Raw genomic sequence first — 13,274 nt, forward strand, 5'->3', positions numbered from 1 at the left:
CTAGTAACCCATAAAGTAGAGAATGAGTTGATTCATATGTAAAGGATGCTGATGTATAATATATTTCTACCTGAACCAGAAAGGCAAGTTTGTATTGCAGGTATAAGGAATTGACTTAAGAGGCATTTCCAGCTATCCACGAGAGTAGGATAGGAGCTGGGAAAAGTGCAGAAAAGGGTAACTAAAATGATTAAGGGGCTGGAGCATCTCCCCTATGAGAGAAGGTTCCAACAACTCGGATTCTTTAACTTGGAAAAAAGGAGGGTAAGGTGAGACATGACAGAGGTGTACAAAATTATGCATGCTGTAGATAATGTGGATAGGAAACATTCTTTTCGCTTTCTCAAAATACTAGAACCTGGGGTCATCCTGTGAAGCTGATTGCTGGAGATTTAGGACAGATAAAAGGAAGTGCATCTTCACACAGTGCATAGTTAAACTATGGAACTTGCTACCACAGGATGTAGTGGTGGCCACCAATTTGGATGGCTTTAAAAGGGGGGTGGACAAATTCCTGGAGGAGAAGGCTATCAATGGCTACTAGTTCCAATGGCTATGTGTTACCTCCAGTATCAGAGGCAGTGAGCCTTTGTACACCAGTTGCTGGGGAACATGGGTGGGATGGCGCTGTTGCACTCATGCCCTGCTTGTGGGTTCTTGGTGACAGCTGGTTGGCCACTGTATGAACAGAATGCTGGACTAGATGGACCCTTGGTCTGATCCAGCAGGGCTCTTCTTATGTTCTGATGTAGGACAAGCTCACCCTAGGTTATTTTGTTAGCCGTAAGATAAAGATCTCTGTCTGTCTGTCCGTGCACGCACGCACGCGCACAGACACACACATATCCAGCTGAAACCCATGACCTCTTTTCGTTGCACTTTTCCCACTGAAATCCATTGGAATTCTCTGGAAATGGTGGATTGCAAATCTTGGCCTTAATTTAAGAACATAAGAGTCCTATCCAGGCATCTAAGGCTATGTGAAGGGGATAAAGCATGTAGGAAGCATCAGGGTACATGCACCTGCCCTGCCCCCCATGTGCATGTGCACATTGGCTCCAGCATGGGAAGGTCTGAAGGGGATCCTAAGTGTGTTCAGCTACACATGCTTAGAGTCTTCCCTGTGATCACGAACACATCCTGATCGACATGTTCAGCCAAATACACTTAGAATCCCAGTTCAGACCCTCCCACTCAATGGGGAAAGGTCAAATGAGGCTGTCAGATGTGGAGACACTGGGGGAAGGGCCAGTGCATGCACCACTGCAGTCCCTACATGCTTTATGCCCATGTGTTGTTTGAATACCCAAATAGGGTTATGAACTCCCAAGAACTTAAAACAGCTGTTACAGAGAATAGGCTGAAGCATCAGAGCCTCCCGTTACACAATATAGGTTGGGTTTTCCCACATTGGACTTTTCGTGGTGGTGGTGGTGGTGGTGGTATTGGGAACAGTTTGCCATTTCATTTCCTAGCATCTGGCAAAGAAGAATGGCAGGCTCTCAGAGGAAAAATGGCTGATAGTTTACTGGAAGGCATGCACTATTTGTATATATATAAAGGAACGTTTCCTGATGGTCCAGTCTGATGATGGATGTGCAGAATAAACTATAGTGTTTTGATTTGGTCAACCTATGACTCTGCAAGTGGTGGCTTGGGATTCAGCAGGAGGTTAACTGAAGTCTTGAGGGTGGGTCACAACCTTAATGAGCGGTAATGAGGTACTTGGTGCCCAGTTGGCTGGATGTGCTCCATGGGAACCTGCAATGAAATCTTCTGATGAGCTTCCAAGAAGTGTCTGGATCCCACTGAAATAAATATCTTTTGGTAGGAACATAGGAAGCTGCCTTATCCTGGGTGAGACTGTTGGTCCATTTAGCCTAGCATTGTTGATGCTGATGGGCAACTGCTCTCCAGGGTTTCAGGCAGGATTCTTTCCTAGGCCTATCTGGAGAAGCCGGGGATTGAAACTGGGACCTTCTGCATGCAAAGCAGGTGCTCTGCCCACCTCTCAGAACTTCTGCTGAGAAATTTTGGCTCAGTGCTTTAACGACTGCTGTTTAATTGGTTGGGGGGGACCCAATGACCTCGATGCTGCTGTGGGAGTGGCGGCTAGAGGAGGGAGTGACCTCTACCTGGAGATGCTGGGGATTGAACCTGGGACTTTCTACATACAGAGCTCTACCACTAAGCTATGGCTAGGGGTGCACGAAAGTCACTTACCTGGTCTCGCAGCTTTTCGCGGTGGGGGGGAGACGCTTTGCTGCTCTCCCCGCGAAGTTCAGGCCGGGGGGGGAGGCTTCCCGCCTCTCCCGGCCGAAATTCAGGCTGGGGAGGAGGCACCTCGCCTCGCCCGGCCGCAAAATAAAAAGTTAAAAAAAAACGCCCCCGTGATAGGCTACATGATGATTAATGTAGCCTATCACAGCTAGATCTGCAAAGTCAGCCATGATAGGCTACGTAAATCATCACGTAGCCTATCACGGGTGACTTAAAAAACAAAAACAAAAAAAGCGCGTACGCAAATGGCGGCCCCCATAGGGAGCCGCCATTCGCGTTCCTTATTTGGTCGCTGTAGTCTACGTCAAGATTTACATAGACTACGGCGAAAATAAGGGCAATGCAAATAGCGTTGCCCTTATTTTCGCCATAGTCTATGTAATCTTTACGTAGACTACAGCGACCAAATAAGGAACGGGAATGGCAGCTCCCTATGGGGGCTGCCATTAGCCGTACGCGCTTTTTTTTTTTTAAGTCACCCGTGATAGGCTACGTGACGATTTACATAGCCTATCACGGCTGACTTTGCAAATCTAGCCGTGATAGGCTACGTTAATCGTCACGTAGCCTATCACGGGGGTGTTTTTTTTTTCTTTCATTGGAATGGCAGTGGCGGCAGCCGGTCGAAAGACCGGCTGCTGCTCCCGCCCCTGACGAAGACCCGACGAACCGCCGGCCGGCCCTGCTGCCGGGAGGGACATTCAGGAAAGGTAAGTCCCATCCCGGGGGGGTGCGGGGGGTGGGGGGGCGGATAATTTCTCCCCGAAACTTCTTCGGGGGGCCGAACACGTTGGCGCTCGGCCCCCCGAAGTTTTGGGGAGAAATTCTCCGCCATCCCTAGCTATGGCCCCTCCCTAAAACCATTAACACATTAGACCTATATTCAGCTTGCTATCCCCAAAAGAGCCATTATAGTTTACTAGGCAGAGTGCTGGATGAAAACCTTCCTTTGTCATGATGCTCCCTGGATGAGCTTGAGCCAGTCACTCCCTCTCAGCTTAACCTACCTCACAGGGTTGTTGTCTTGATAAAATGGGAGTGGGACAACCATGTATGTTATCTTGAGCTCCTTCGAGGGAAGGTGGAATAAAAATATACCTAATGAATACATAATGAAGTCTTGTGCTTTGCCATCAGGGATTCCTTGCTTATATTTCTGATTTTATGAACATTCTTTTCTTAAGGACAACATTCTGGGTCCAACGGTAGCAATTATTCAGAGACAGACAAAAAACAAAACACCTGTGTCTTAAGGTAACTTTTTAATGAGGCCTAGACTGATCATTGGTTTTGTTCATATTGGTTTTGTATTGTATTATTGCTGTCGTTCATATCTTTTCTCATTTTGATTTTATTCTTTACTGGTGTGTGTGTGTGTGTGTGTGTGTGTGTATCCTTTTCCAAATATAATTGCAGGCAACAAAAAGTCCTACAACAAGAAGTCCTTCAAAAGTCCTATATAATTGGAGGAAAAAGTCCTACAACTTCCAGTGTTCCCCTTCAAGCCATAAAATGGGTTGGATCCAGATTTATGCTGGATCAACTGTGCTGGCAGAAGTGGACTTCCCTGACTTCCTCCTTCCCATGGCGGCCCAACCAGCCCCCTGAAAGTGCTACACAGAGAGTCAGGAGACCCTACTGAAAGGAACGAGCTGTGGTGTGTGTGGGGGGAGAGGAATCCCTGGTGGAGGGACCTTCAATGAGTGGAACTCCTCCTTTCAGTGAAGGTCCCTTCCTCTCACTGAAGGCAGATTCTGGATCCAACCCAATTATTTTTAGGCCAACTTTCAGGGTGGAATCTTCTCAATGTGGCAAACAGGTTAAAACAATGCAAAACTATGCCAAGAAGAAGAGGAGGAGGAGGAATAAATAATAATAATAATAATAATAGTAATAATAATAATAATAAATGTTCAATAAAAGTACAATAAAAAGATAACAGCAATAAAACCTACCACCGCAGACTATAGAAAGGCCAGCCAAAAACAAGAAGGTCTTCAAAGAGGGTTCCCTGAAGACCTACAATGAAGGGATCAGATGAACCCCCTGTGGAAGCTGATGCAGGGTGTGGCACCAAAACCCATACAAACTGAGCTGCATATCTGCTCCTAGTCTGCAAGCATGCATGGTTCCCGATGCGGTCTCTCTCTCTCTCTCTTACCAGATCAGGGGGAGGGAAAGGGTATGTTGTATTTTTTACTGTTATACTTCTTGTGAGCCTTAATTTTATGTTTTTGTTCATTTGTTTTAAAAACCTGGCCAGAGAAATTTAAAATAATCTAGAACCAAGGCAAAGTGTCTAGGAAGACATTTTTTCCTCAAAATATTTCTGAGATTTTTCTCTCCTCCCTTGAAAATGAAGAATTTTCTTCAAATCTTCTCCATCATTTTTGGGATGGTGGCTGCCAATTTTGATTCTGCAACGTCCCAGAATGATGCTAGATCCAGGGCAATGTGGAGGATGCATAATGGTGGCCAGGCTACAATGCTGTGGCTGCTACTGTCCCTTGCAGGGGCAGCAGCAGCAGCAGCAGCAGCAGAAGCAGAAGAAGCCGCCACCATTGGAGAATTTCTCCTGCAGAAATTAATGAAATGGTCCCCCCACCCCCAGTTTCTCTGTCCACAATAGGGTGGAGTATTTTAAGAGGCTGTTTTCCAACTAACCCTAAAATAAGCACATAATATACTTTGAAGTATATTAGTGACATAAAAGCATTTCATTTCTATGTCATGTAGCATCAGCCAACACCAGTACTTTGAGGATTGTGTAGGAAGTCTCTAGATGATTTATTATTGTGTTGTTTTCTTTACTTGAGATGGTTGCAAAACCACAGTGCCAAATTGCTCCCTTTCTTGGCGTGCTGTTTTGCTGGCGGAAAGGAAATTAAACATTTTGCAATATTCTGTTGAAGTGCTGTATCCATCTTGTTAGAACCTGCAGATAAACTCTTGAGAACATCTCTGAGGCATGTCAGTAGAGATCAAGTAGCCCAATGTCTTACGAGTAAAGACTGTGATCTATTTATTTCAGACACTGCAAATGCATTAATAATATCCTTGTCATCAAGGGGAAAAGCAATGCTCTTGTATGCAATCATTTCTCTACTCGCATAATAGCATAAGGGCCAAGGACCGCACAAAGATACAGAGTTAGATGAAGGGGTGGAGGGAATCCCTTATCACTGATTACAAGATTTGACCAAGAGCTTGATACAGCACTTTGGAAAACAGTGTGATTTGGCTTGGATGGATTCAGTCTGCCCACTTCAAGGTTAGGACATACTAGGCCTCAGACCTCCCACTGACTGTCATGGGAAATCTAAAAATGGCTATAACTTATTTTCACTTTTTCAGAACAGGATGAAATTAGCAGGCATGGTAGCCGCCTAGGAGGTGATTATGCCTGTGTGTGTGTGTGTGTCTGTCTGTCTGTCTGTCTGTGTGCATGTATGTGAACAGCTAATAACTTTTTTCTTTCTTGGCAGAACTGGATGAAATTTTCACAGACAGTTGCTACTTTTGAGGGGACCAAGTCTGCCAAGATTCCTATTCATATGGGGTTCGTGTAAGAGTAGCCTTTACATTTCTGGGTATCCAAGGCAGGACACACATATTCCTCTATCTTCCTTGTAGATCATTGTTCTGAAAATGATTGACAGCCTAGTGGTGTCCCTAAGTAAGAAATCTGCAAAGTTTCAGAAGAATAGATGTAGAGGCTTAGGTAGAAGGGGAGTCCTCAAATTTTCCCAAGTGGGAATGATTTACTTCCCTCCTCCCGCAACGTTTTTGCACAATTTGTATGAAAATGGCACACATCAAAGAGGTTTCTCCAGGCAAGAAATCTGCAAAGTTTCAGAAGAATCGGTGTGGGTGTAGGATGATGGATACTAGGTTTGGCAGTAGTGTGTATGAAAAAAATCTCAGGTTTGCATTGAATCATAGGGTGAACATGAATTAACAGAATGTTGCAGCTGCAAAAAAGAAAAGAAAGAAAGGCTAAAGCAATTTTAGTCTGAATTAATAAAACCATAATTTCTAAGTCATGAAAAATAGTAGTTCTACTTTATTCTGTATTAGGCAGTCTGAGTGCTGTGTCCGGTTCTGAGCACCACACTTTAAGAAGGCAGTCGACAAATTGGAATAGGTTGAGAGGAAGCAATGAAGATGATCATAGGTATGGAAAATGACTCCTAGGAGGAAAGGTTGAAGGATTTGAGTAACTTTAGTCTGAATAAGGTTTGTGGAAGGGCATGATAGTACCTTCCAGTGACCTAAAGGGCTGTCCAGGGGCAGGACTAGATGAGGCTTACATTTCAGGAGGGTAGATTTCAGTTGAACATTAGAACTGTCTTAACTGTAAAAGCAGCTCAGCAGTGGAACTAATTACCTGGCGGGGCAGTTGGCCATTCCTCAGTGGAGGTCTTCAAGCAAAGCTTAAGCAGCCATCTGCTGGGTCTGCTCTTGCTCTGGATTCCCTGCATCAAAGAGGGGTTGGACTGGATGGCTTACATGGCCCCCTCCAACTCAATAATTCTATGACATGCAATACATAAGGGACAGATAATAATAGGAAATCTGGGGATTTGGTTCTTGATTAAGATGGGGGGGTGGGGGGTGGGAGGCTGTTCCGCCACGGATTCCGGGAGGCCGGATTCTAAAATCCGGCCTCACTGGAGTCCGTGGTGGAATTCTCTGACATCCCTAGACTTACGCTTCTACAAGTGGCTCTCTGAGATTTAAATGCCTGAGTTCATAGAAGGTCCAAATGCTGCATTATCACTTGGCAGGAAAGGAGTGTCATGACTTGGTAGCCCAGTATTGCCCCGCAGTACAGTGGGAGAATTTGCTGACTCACAGCCGTGATTCATCATTTGCAATTGCTTGGGTGATAGGACAATACCAGCTGCCACCACCACTGCAAACAAAAGGAATAAGCTGTTACTGCTACAGCAGCTGTGCTGCAAATTCAGGGAAGGGTGGGTAAGTGAGATAAAGAACCAGACAGATTGATAGGAGGAACAGGAAAGAACACCTTGCAACAAATACAATAAGATTATGACTGCTATCCATTAATATCTCATAATATCAGACCCATAAAATGTAAATGATGGCATCAAGCGACTCTACAAGGAAAAGCTCCATTGGCAATACTTGTAAAGATTGCTTATAATCTACATGTACTTCACTGCTGTTATGACTCCTAAATTATATCTCGGTTTGTTTGTTTGATTCTGTAAGCTTTCTGTTTCGAGTTGGACTATCATATGGTACCAGCTGCTGGATTTGGCACAGATCCATGCATCATTAGGGCTGTCACAAATTTCTTAATTACTCAGATGTGCAAATTTATCTAGTTTGTCATGCCTGGCTGTGTTCTTAAGCTCTCATGTAATTCACTTCCACAAGATGTAGTGATGGCCACCACTTAGAATCAGGGCTGTGCACTAGGGATGTACGAAAGTCACTTACCTTTCGTGGATTGTGTTCATGGGGGGGAGGCACTCTGTCCCTCCCCCCAGAAACCTTGACGGGGGGGAGGCGATCCGGTCCTCCCCCCTGGAATCCTGCCCGGCTGGCTCTGCTCTGCTGCGGCTCCACGGAGCAGCTGGCCAGGGCTGTCCGCAGCTGGATTTCCGGCTGCGGACTGGCTGGTGCAGACACAAATGGCGGCTGCCGTAGCAGCTGCCATTTGCGTCCAGCCAGGCAGCCGTGATAGGCTACATAAGACTTTATGTAGCCTATCACGGCTGGGAAAAAAACAAAAAAAAACGGCATACGCAAGTGGCGGCGGCTACGGCGGCCGCCATTTGCGTTCCTTACTTTTTGCCATTTTAGTCTACGTAAATATTTACATAGACTATTATGGCGAAAAAAAAGGGGAATGCAAATAGCGTAGTGGGCCCTATTTGTGTTCTTTTTTTATTTGCCGTTTTAGCCTATGTAAATATTTATATAAGCTATTACGGTGAAAAAAAAAGGAATGCAAATAGCGCCCACTACACTATTTGTCTTCCCCTTTTTTTTGCCGTAATAGTCTACGTAAATATTTACGTAGACTAAAACAGCAAAAAATAAGGAACGCAAATGGTGGCCGCCGTAGCTGTCGCCATTTGCGTACGCCATTTTTTTTTTGATGGCTTGCCGTGAAAGGCTATATAAAGACTTACATAGCCTATTACGGCAAAGACCAGGATGTAAATGGTGGCCACGGCAGCCGGTCGAAAGTAGGGATGGCAGAGAATTTCTCCACGAATCTTCGGGAGGCCGAATGCCAATGCATTTGGCCCCCCGAAGTTGGTGGGGAAATTCTCCGCTGGCCCCCCGCCCCCCCCCAGGATGGGACTTACCATGGCCGAATGTCCCTCTTGGCGGCGGGTCCCGGCGGCGTTTCGGCAGCGTTTCATCAGGGGCGGGGGCAGCGGCCGGTCTCCTGACCGGCCGCTGCCGCCGCCATTGCAAAAAAAAAAGTAAATTAAAAAAAAAGCACACCCGTGATAGGCTACGTGACGATTTACGTAGCCTATCATGGCTAGATTTCCAAAGTCAGCCATGATAGGCTATGTAAATCGTCACGTAGCCTATCACGGGTGACTTTGAAAAAAAAAAAAGCACGTATGCAAATGGCAGCGGCCCATGGGCGCCGCCATTTGCGTTCCTTATTTTGGCACGTCTAGTCTATATAAACATTTACGTAGACTACGGCGAAAATAAGGGAACGCTATTTGCGTTGCCCTTATTTTCGCCGCAGTCTACGTAAATCTTTACATAGACTAGACGTGTCAAAATAAGGAACGCAAATGGCGATCCCCATGGGAGCCGCCATTTGCGTACGTGCTTTTTTTTTTTTTCAAAGTCACCCATGATAGGCTACGTGACGATTTACATAGCCTATCATGGCTGACTTTGGAAATCTAGCCGTGATAGGCTACGTAAATCATCACGTAGCCTATCACGTGTGTGTGTGTGTTTTACTTTTATTTCGTGGCCGGGTAGATGGGGCGCTCCTACCTGGCCTGAATTTTGCCGGCGAGGGATGGGGCGCCTCCCCCCCAGCCTGAATTTCAGCCGGGTGAGGCGGGGCACCTTCCCCCCTCGCCTGAACTTCGGGGGGAGAACCGAAGCACCTCCCCCACACCGCAAAGCAAGCTTTGAGAACGGGTAAGGGACTTTCGCCCATCCCTAGTCGAAAGACCAGCTGCCGCCGCCGGACCCACCGCCAGAGCCGCCGCTGGAGCCGCCGCCATCTGGAACATCCACCCCAGGTAAGCCTCGTCCCAGGGGGAATCTGCAGGGGGGCAGGCCATTCCGCCACGGATTTCGGGGGGCTGAATGTCAGTGCATTCGGCCTCACTGAAATCCGTGGCGGAATTCACTGCCATCCCTAATGTGCACTACTACAGCCCGTGGCCCGAAGCATGAAGCCCAAATCGAAGCAACTGCTTCGGGCCACTCCAGGCCCCTTCTGAGGTGAAGCACAGGGGGCACAAAGTGACCCAAAGTGGGTCAGGGGCTCTCTGAAGTGCTTTGGTGTACTTCAGAGCTTGGCACCCCAGCCCAGCCTCCCCGGCGCCTCCAGCTCCTGATCTGAGCCATCACCATCATTGTCACTGCTGCTGCCATCACCACCGCCGCCTCCCTTGCTGCCACCACCACTGCCTCCATCGCCGCTGCCTCTGTCTCCACCACCTCTGCCATCATCACCACCATCTCCATCGCTGCCGCCTCCATCACTGCTGCCACTGCTACCATTAAAAATGGCAACTCCCTGGAGCAAGAGCCAGTGCACATCCAGGGCTCAGGAGCTGGTGGTAGCAATGCCAATGGCGGTGGTGGTGATGGCGATGGAGGCGGCAGCAGTGGAGGTAGGGATGTACAGATTCCCCACCATCCATTCTGGTGGGGAATCTGCCCAAGGGGGGGAGGCGATCCATTCCTCCTCCCCGGAACCCTCTGGAGTGTCTCTGCTCCATGAGGATTCTGCAGAGCTGCCCAGCTTGAGGGCCGCTTACCTGGTCCTGGACCCATTTGCATCTGTGCCAATCGCCATGTCGCTTAAAAAAATGGTAATTGGTAGGATGTGTCCATAGACATATACCCAAGATTCACAGCTTTATTTTGTGTATAAGTCTATGGGCACATCCTGCCGATTGCCATTTTTTTTTTAAAGGATGTATGAAAGCCACTTACCGTTTCGCGGATCTGCTTCGCGGTGGGGAGGGAGGCGTTCCGTCCCTCCCCCCAGAATCCTGCCTGGCTGGCTCCGCTCCATGGGGATTCTGCAGAGCCGCCGGCCGGCGCCACCTGCAGCCAGACATCTGGCCACTCGGCAGCAGGAACACAAATGGCGGCGGCCATAGCTGCCGCTGTTTGCGTCCCTGTACTTAAAAATGATAGGCTACGTAAATATTTACATAGCCTATCATGGCAAAGTAAAAAAAAACGCATACGCAAATGGCAGCTATGGCCGCCACCATTTGCGTTCGCTATTTGCGTTCGCTATTTTTAGCCGTTCTAGCCTACGTAAATATTACGTATGCTGCGCCCAGCCAGGAGACCAGCTGCCACCACCACCGCCGCCACCGCCCCCACCGCCACTGCCGCCCCCGCCCCCACTGCCACAACTGCCACCCCCGCCGCTGCCCCTGCCACCACCGCACCTTCCGCCCCCGCTGCCACACCCCCCACTGCCCCCGCCGCCTCCGCACCTTCCGCCCCCACCACTGCTCCCGCCGCCGCCCCTGCCGCCGCCACCGCCCCGCCCCTTCTGCCACTGCCGCCCCTTCTGTCGTCGCTGCCGCGCCGCCACCCCCACCACTGCCGCACCTGCCGCCCCCGCACCTTCCACTGCCACCACACCTTCCGCTGCCCCCGGCACTGCCGCACCTTCCGCCGCCACTGCCGCACCACCACACCGCCGCTGCTGCACCTGCCATCGCATCCTCCGCATCCGCCCCAGGTAAGTGCCATCCCGGGGGGTTCCACGGGGCGGGTGGGGGGGCAGGAGGCCGTTCTGCCACGGATTCCAGGGGGCTGAATGCCAGTGCATTTGGCCTCAGTGGAATCTGTGGTGGAATTCTCCGCCATCCCTAAAAAAAAAAAGGCAATTGGCGTGGAGGCGAATGGCTCTGGTTAAGCAAGCAGCCAAGAGCCATTCTGCACAGAATCCTCCTGGAGCGGAGGTAAGTGGGGCCATCCCGCTGCGGATTCCAGAGGCCAGATTCCAAAGAATCTGGCCTCATTTGAATATGCAGTGGAGTTCTCTGACATTCCTAAGTGGAGGTGGTGGTGGCAGTGGTTGTGGTGGAGGAGGAGGAGGAGGAGGAGGAAGAGGTGGCAGAGAAGGAGGTGGCAGTGCTGGCAGAGGCCCTGGTAAGGAGCTGGGGGTTTGTGCAGGGGCGTCATGGGGGACGAAGTGGGATTTGGCTATCCGAATCCCACTTCGGGTTTGGGGCTGAGTTGGGTCTCCACCCTCCGAATCAGCCCGAGCTGAATCGGGCCCACCTGGGAAGCCACAAAGTGGCTTTCAAGTTGGATCAGGGGGTCAATGCACAGCCCTACTTGGAATGGCTTGAAAGGAGAATTGGATAAATTCATGGAGAAAAAGGCTAGTAGTGGCTGTTCGTCCTGATATGTATCAGAGCCAGTATCAGAGCCAGTATGATATTTAATATATGACTCACTGTCAGTGAAAAGTAGAGGCAGTCAGTGGGTTTCCTTTAAAAATCCTGTGGGATAGATTTTATTCAGTGAATTGTGAGAGCTAGGCATAAACCAATGAAAAAGTTGAGTGAGTTGGATAGTTTCAGACTGAATGTGTTTTTGGAAGATGCTTGGGTGGGTGTTCAAAAAATTGACAAAGCCAAATGACTACCAGAAATTATAAATAACACAAAGTGCAGGCAAGACTCGGAAAAATGCAAAAAGGAGAAGGAGAAGATGATGTTTTTCTTCCCTTTCATAATACTAGAACCCAAAGGGTCGTCCCATGAAGCTGACTGGTGGGGGATTCAGGACAGATTAAAGGAAGGACTTCTTCACACAGCACATAGCTAAATTACAGAAGTCACTACCACAAGACGTAGTGATGGCCACCAATTTGGATGGCTTTAAAAGGGAGATGCATTCCTGGAGGAGAAGGCTATCAATAGTTACTGGTCCTGATGGCTATATGCTATCTCCATTATCAGAGCCAGTATGCCTACATACATACACCAGTTGATAGGGAACTTGGGTGGGATGGTGCTATTGCACTCTTGTTCTGCTTGTGGGTTTCCCACAGGCAGCTGGTTGGCCACTGTGTGGACAGAATGCTGGACTAGTTGGACCCTTGGTTTGATCCAGCAGGGCTTTTATTCTTATGTAGTTACATAAGACACATAGCCCTTATGTAATTACAGCTGCATAAAGGGGGAGCGAGTGAGGGGGGAGTGCCCCTTCTATTCGATCCTCGCTGGCCTTGCCCCCTGTTGATGAGGGAAGGCCTGAGGCAAGGACATCACTATAGGTATGTTGGATCCACACGTGGTTTAGAACCCTGGTTGTACAGGTTCCAAATTGTATGGGAAGCCTACATGTGTACAGCAGGATTTCCAGTTCAGAACTTTGGGGACGGGGGAGGGAGATGCAGCCAGGGAGCATGTGACAGCAGGGGTGGGGCCAATGATGTACCCCCACTCTCCCCCTCACACAACTGTAATTGCACAAAAGGAGAATTCTCCCCAAGGGCTACCACTGAATGCCATTTTCCTGTTCTTCTCTGATTGTGCATGTAGTATGGGGTGCTGAGCATGTGTGGCTCAGAGGAGGTGCCCCAGACCTCAAGTATCTGCCTTGTAGATGCATGTGCAAAGGTTCTTCAATGTTATACCCCTGGCTGACACTGATGCTGCAATGCTATCCCTGCTCCCTGAAGTCATTGGGACATACATCTGAGATGATATGTACGGGATTGTGCTGTGAAACTCTCTTGAATTGATACAAAACAATGTGGGAAT

Source organism: Heloderma suspectum, chromosome 2 (genome assembly GCF_057233095.1).
Source record: "Heloderma suspectum isolate Gila_16-S chromosome 2, 16-S_ref, whole genome shotgun sequence".
Taxonomy (NCBI): Eukaryota; Metazoa; Chordata; class Lepidosauria; order Squamata; family Helodermatidae; genus Heloderma; species Heloderma suspectum.